This window comes from Micropterus dolomieu, linkage group LG02, assembly GCF_021292245.1.
Source record: "Micropterus dolomieu isolate WLL.071019.BEF.003 ecotype Adirondacks linkage group LG02, ASM2129224v1, whole genome shotgun sequence".
Lineage (NCBI taxonomy): Eukaryota > Metazoa > Chordata > Actinopteri > Centrarchiformes > Centrarchidae > Micropterus > Micropterus dolomieu.
Window position 1 is genome coordinate 9,181,682 of NC_060151.1, and position 6,845 is coordinate 9,188,526.

Sequence of the window (6,845 nt, forward strand, 5' to 3'; positions counted from 1 at the left end):
ATTCTTATTCGTATAACACTAAGGTTGCTCCAAAATTTCACATTTAAAATGATACATTATATTATTAAACCAATGCTTAAACACATCATTAGTGTATATGCATGCTAATAATGTCATCAAACCTTATAAAGTCAGAATTCCAATTCTCACAATTGCCTTATGAACAATCATTTTATCATGGCAGCATTAAGGTCATAATCAATGTCATCATTTGATTACAATAATTCTCTTAAATGATTTGTTGATATTCTATATTTTGCTTATGGTCATTAAATCTCATTGATCCTAGGTCTGTGTCACCAAAGCCTAATGTAGATGTAATGTAGAGCTTATTGTTATCTAAAAAATATTAAAAGCTTGTGTGAGTCACATGATTGCACTTGGTAACATGTTCCTTAGAAAGCGTTAAACATAGGCACTGTAGTTCAATCCCACATAGACTGTCCTGCTGCAATAAACACTCACTAGGTCACCAAATCAGTGTCTAAAATAATACAGCTAATACAGCTAGCTAAACATTGGCTCACAGGAATGCAGTGGGTTGTAACACTTCTTTAAAGAATTTTACAACAATTCCCTATACATACAACTAGGGACTTTCTTGATTTAATTTTTTTTACAGAGTGCCCTTTGTAGTCTCTGAGCCCTCCAAGCCTGCACTCCAGGGTTACCAGCCCTACTGGCCCTACCGGTTCTGCGGTAAATAAATAAAATAAATAAAAAGAGATATAAATAAAATTTAAGTCTTCAAGTGCTACTTTTTAAATGCAGTCTATGGCATCATCCTCCAATGAGAAAGTGATAAATTATTCTATCTAAAAATGTATTGGCTGATTGTGTCATGTGATGTAAACAAAACTGTTTCCACACAAATGCTAGCCACCTGGCACTGCTTATGAACGCTACTTTGTAGCTTAACAGTTTTACTGACAATGAATCACCGAAAATAACAGATTTTTTGGCACAATGCCAACGAACATTAAGGGAACTGCAGCTGGGGTCACTTCACCCGACGTTGACCGTGAGCCTCCTGGGGAAGCTTGAGAAGAGAGCTCTGCTGCCGCTGTACCAGAGAGTGACAGCCCTGGATATAATGTTACTGCCTCGGTTGCCCCATCGTGCCACACTGTGTCTGGTGCGTCTTATTCAGCCAGCAAAGTCTCTATTTGGTGTTAATCTGCCTTTGCTCCACCTAACACTAGCCACTCTGCCTGTTCTGTCACTGTCATTGACCCAGACCCATGACCCAGAGAAGACTAAACAGCTTGATGTGCACCCACACGCACAGGGATTTTTTGACCACAGTGAATGCTTAGAGGATAGCCAGGGACTTCATACAGCGCAATGACAGACGGAGACGACATATAGCCTTCGAACATTTAGAGCAGGGGTTAGTTTGACGTTTCTTTTTAAACTACTTTTATTCTGATAATATTGTGTTAGCTGTAATATAACAATCGCAAGTGGAAATAAATCCAGGGCGTGTGTGCTTAAACGTCAGAAAAAAAGTTATAAAATTTCTGTAGCTGATATTTAACTATAAGGTCTATGGCAGGCAGCCACAATTATCATGCTCAGGGACCACAGCCTTTGAGAAAGCAACATTCTGGTGTCTAAAAATCGTTTGGCTTGTGTCATATGACGCAAATCAGTTGTGTGATCAAAGGGATTCTGGTGTTTTATGTGTGCGTTTGTGTGTGTGTTTGTGTCTTGGGTGGTGGTATTGCGAGTATTGCCTGATGGACCCGACCAATTTCAAATGGTCCATGTTTGTCAGCTCTGTGACCAGTTCTCCCCATTCACATGAAGTTCACATGTTGGTGTATGTATCAGCACTCGATCTTTTCCCTACTCAGTCTACGTCGGTGGAGAGGGCAGAAAAGAGTACTAGTAGCTTGTGAGAAGTACTGGTGCACAAGAAAAAGTCCCAGTATGCCCAAGAGTAAAATATAGAAGTGCTTGTACTGCGTACCGGTGAGTACAGGTCAATTCAAGCACTGACTGTGACTCTGATTAAGAATATGCACATATTAACACACACAGACACACACCTCTTTTTTGTTAGACCTAAGGATGTACAAAGATGTTCTTTAATTAAGTACATTGTAGTAGTATTGATTAAGTATTCTGTTGAGTAAGTTTATTCTATAGGCTAGATAAATTTACATACACATACAAGTACGTGAGTCATCAGATTAAGTCTGTTACAGTGACAGAAAAACATTGTTCTTTTGTATCACTACCTGTTTTTGAAGCATATCATATAGAGTGGCATCTATTTTTGCTTCTTTTGTCTTATTGTTACAACCTACCCCAGCATGGGGGAAGGTTGTAACAAGGGAACACAATGCATTTGATACCAACTCACGAGGTCTGTGATATTCTTGTAGAGGATTGATTTGGTGCCATTTGTAGTGAACAAATGTGGGTACTTTGTAGAAAAGTTTGAGAACTCTAGCTAAAAAATTGTAATAGTTGCTGAAACAAAAAGTATTACAACCATACCCGGTCTCCCCTACATGTGAGACCTAGCCAAGACATGGTCAAATAGCAGCATCCAACAACATGAGATCACAACAGGAACAGTAGGTAGGCTACAACAAACAATACATTGTAGATAATACAGTGCATTAACAAGGCAGCAATATTTTTATATATTTAGTCATGTGTTTGTTCGTTAACTGCAGCTAGCCGTGAGCACATACATTATTCTAAGTTTAAAATAATTTAAAGACACGAGGGTCTTAAGTTTGAGTCTGGCCTGCAGATCATCCCAAGACCAAGGTAGTGAAGAAGTAAAACAGGCTTGTTTTGCCAGCCTCTGTACTGGTAAAAGGTAGTTTAAACTGAAGCCATTTGTGCAACCTAAGAGCTGACTGATACAGGGGGTCAAGTTTGAACAAGTTGGACAGTGGGGCATACCTATAAATAGTATCACCAAAATTGCTAGTTTTGATTGAGTTTTAAAGCAAGCAGATCTGATAGGGCATGCTTCAGGATGTTAAAATCAGTCTGGAGATTTGAAATGGTCATCTCTGCGGTGGTTGCACAGGAGTATATAACTGTGTCATCTGCATCCAGATGGTACTTGCAGAATTTTAACACATCACAAATATTAAAATAAACAAAAAAGGGCAGGGGTCCAAAAACCAATCCTTTTTCTTAACAATGACTTACCATGTTTAACAATCTGTGAACGATTAACAAATAACTGTGAAATTACTTTTCACCCAATGCCAGCACTCAGCAAGGTGTTAGTGGGTAATGGGTGGTCCACAGTGTCAAAGGTACTATTTACTGTTAAATACAGGAAGCCTTTTTTTTAAAATGAAATTCTTGATTGATGTGGATTTTTTTGCTGTGCAGCATAGCTCTATGGATTACCAATGTCTGCCAGTTGGTCAATCAGTCCACCACTTTTATTCGGACTGAAATATCTTGTAAGCTTGAATGCATTGCCAAGAAATTTTGTCCAGACATCCGTGGTCCTCAGAGGATGAATGATAATGACTTTGGTGATCCAAACCACTGGTGGGATTGTCATTCAACTTTGGTTCAGACATACTCCTTGAATTGTAACTTTTCATCCAAAATTTGAATTGGTCCAACAATTATGACTAAATAGTTGCTATAGTATGCTTAGTGCTATTTAACAAATGTTAGCATATTAAGCTAAAATAGTGAACACGGTCAATATTATACTTGCTTAACATCAGCATTTTATCATTATCATTGTGTGCATGTTAGCATCCTGTGGTTAGCATTTAGCCCAAGGCACTTCTCTGCCCAAGTACAGTGTTACAAAGCTACTACTATGGCTGTAGACTGTCTTGTCAAAGATGTCCATCTCCAGTAAGTTAGTTTACTGTTTTTTTTTCATCCACCCATCCATCCATCCATCCATCCATCCATCCACCCATCCATCCATCCATCCATCGTCAACCGCTTATCCTGCGTACAGGGTCGCGGGGGGCTGGAGCCAATCCCAGCTGACATTGGGCGAAAGGCGGGGTACACCCTGGACAGGTCACCAGTCCATTGCAGAACTGTTTTTTTTTACTGATTATCAGAATAGTTGTTAATTAATTTTCCTGTTGATTGGCTAATCACATCTCTTCAAAAGACACATTTTCTAAGGGGACAGCTTCCATTTTACAAATTGCATTAAGTTATATTCATCAATGTGATAAAAAGGCCTCATGTATATTTCTCATATTTTTAGTGTAATCATTTGTTACTACACACAATGTTAATACTTTAATCAAAATATTACCTTAAGAGGTTAAATGTGCCTGCTGTATCATTTACAGTATTTACAGCATTTATTCATCTGTAGATTCATTATCAATCGCTCCTCTCTACACATCTTCTTTAAATACACTGTAGTCCTATTGCCAGTCCTAAATCTTACTTGTGTCAGACTTTTATCACTCCATGACTGAAATGTCTTTCTCACACTGTTTTATCCTATTTGCTTCGCTGCTGAGTTTAAAGATTTATCATTCAGATAAACACCATATTTACACAATATTTGAGTAAGTGAATACAAATTAGCTTGATTTCTATAGAATGTCACATATTTGTCTGAAAAATGTGTCATCTCTCCAAAAGCTCTGCTAAGTACATGGAGAACAACATCACAAACACATGTAGTGTGCTGTTTCATTTCCTTCAATAAACTCACATTTTACACCAAAACCCTACATTATTACGCTATGTGATTCTACCATGCAAATCAAACAACTTTTATACACGTTTGGGCTTATGCTCAACGTTTCCAACCACAACTTCTGTCTTTCCTGTACGGTACCTCATCACTCAGCTTCCTGTCTGTCCACCACTTTACAGTATCGTAAACGTCTTAAACAAACATGCACGTATGACGTTGCAATAGCACAGGCGGCTTGGGGCACACAGCCATTTGGTCCCATTACAGTTTCATGTGAAGAGGCTTTCCATCTCAGCAAAACGTGGCATTTTATCAAACATTTTGTTTCATTGTCTCATTATGTCAGAACACTTAACACCTCTTGCTAGACCCCCACAGGATCCCATACTGACCTGAATGCACTGTAGGCAATGGACTGAACTCAGGCTGGACTTGTTTGCACTGGTACATCAATCATTATACTTTCTGCCTGTGTGCCTATTTGTTATACTAAGGAGCAGAAGTGTCCATATCATATATTCACTGTACATATTCTCACATTCAAGTGTGAGCCACCATGTTGTACCGAAACAATTACCACCAACACTTTTGTGTGGCAGTCATAAAGTATGATCTATGTAGCTAACTAAGCTATTTCTCTCTCTGAATGGTGTTAACGTTGCCTGGTGTTAGTCTGTGAGATGCTGCAGTCCAGCTGAGCATGTTCCCTCCTCATGAAAGAAAATAAGAGGGTTGTTTTAATAGTAGCTTTCAACTTAACTCACAGAGCACCCAAACAGGTAGGTGAGCAGACACAAGGAAGAGGGTTGATGTAAGAACAGACCAACAAATGATCTTAGTGACTGACACATGTTGGTAAAGAGTCTAAACCAACAAACCTAAAAGTAATCGAGAAAAAAGCCAGGCTTATCTTTTGAATAAAGGTTAAAGCTATCAGACACTGTATGGGGATTGAAAGTCAGATAAAGAGCCATGTTCACAATTTCAGAAGCGAATCATTAGTCTGTTTATGATTAGTCAATAATTGCCCTCTTCTGCCTCCTTCCTCATACAATTTAACCATTTCAATTGACAGCTTACTAATAAATCAGGCACATAAATAACTGACTAACTTTGATGACACCTAATTGTTTGGCTTTTGTCACACTGAAAGGAACTTTGAAACAGACATAAACATCAAAAGGTCTGTCAGCTTGGTCAAAACACACACAAGCATATATTTCCAGGTATACTACATACTGTCGCCAAAGGTACAAGAGTCAGGTGACTTGGAGACAAACGAACCAACATAATAAATACCTATCATCAATCAAGGCTTGTAAAGTAATATTACGTGTACATTTTAACTAGGGTGGTAAGCTTACAGTTCCATGTTTCTCATACGTCATAATTTAACCTATTTTTCAAAAGTGAGGTGGAATGTAACTAAGTACATTTACTCAAGTGCTGAAATTACAGCTTTGAGCCTACTTCTACTTTGTACTATTTTATGCTTGTCTCACACTTTTTGAGCCAGACACTGCTGCCCCACTTAATGCCATGTGTAAACAAGGCCTATCTCTCACCCATTCTGCCCTCTTGTGGATGTGTTGGCTTAATGAGAGGCTGCTTAATCTATTCTAATCTAATCTAATCAATCTAATCTACATAATTTATTCAAATCTCATCTATCCTACCATAAATGTAATATATTAAAGTATGACATCAAAACAAATGTGTTCAACAAAAAAAACAAGCAATTTTACAGTACCTCCTGCAGTCCTCAACGATGATGGGAGCACCTCTGGTCACTGAAAATAGTTTTAGCCCATGATCTCATGATTTAAAGGTTACCTTGCTTAATTTAGTCCCATCAATTGCACCTCTATAATATATTTCATGCAGTAATTTAATCAAGATGGAAGTAATGAGTGCTCTATATACAGCAGAATGAGCACAGGTTGAAGAAAGTAATCCAATCAAGAGGAGGGTTTGTGTGATCTGAGCCTCAAGAGGTCCTAACAGACTCAAATACCCATTAAAAAGGAAACCATAAAAGCTAATAGAGCTCTGATGAATGTAATAACTATGTCTTTGTTGCATAGTACATCGGTTTCTTTGAAAAGTTACCAAATCCTTTAAGTAATTGTAATGTGTCTGGTCATGTCAGGGATGAAATGTGTGTTTCTTGAAATTT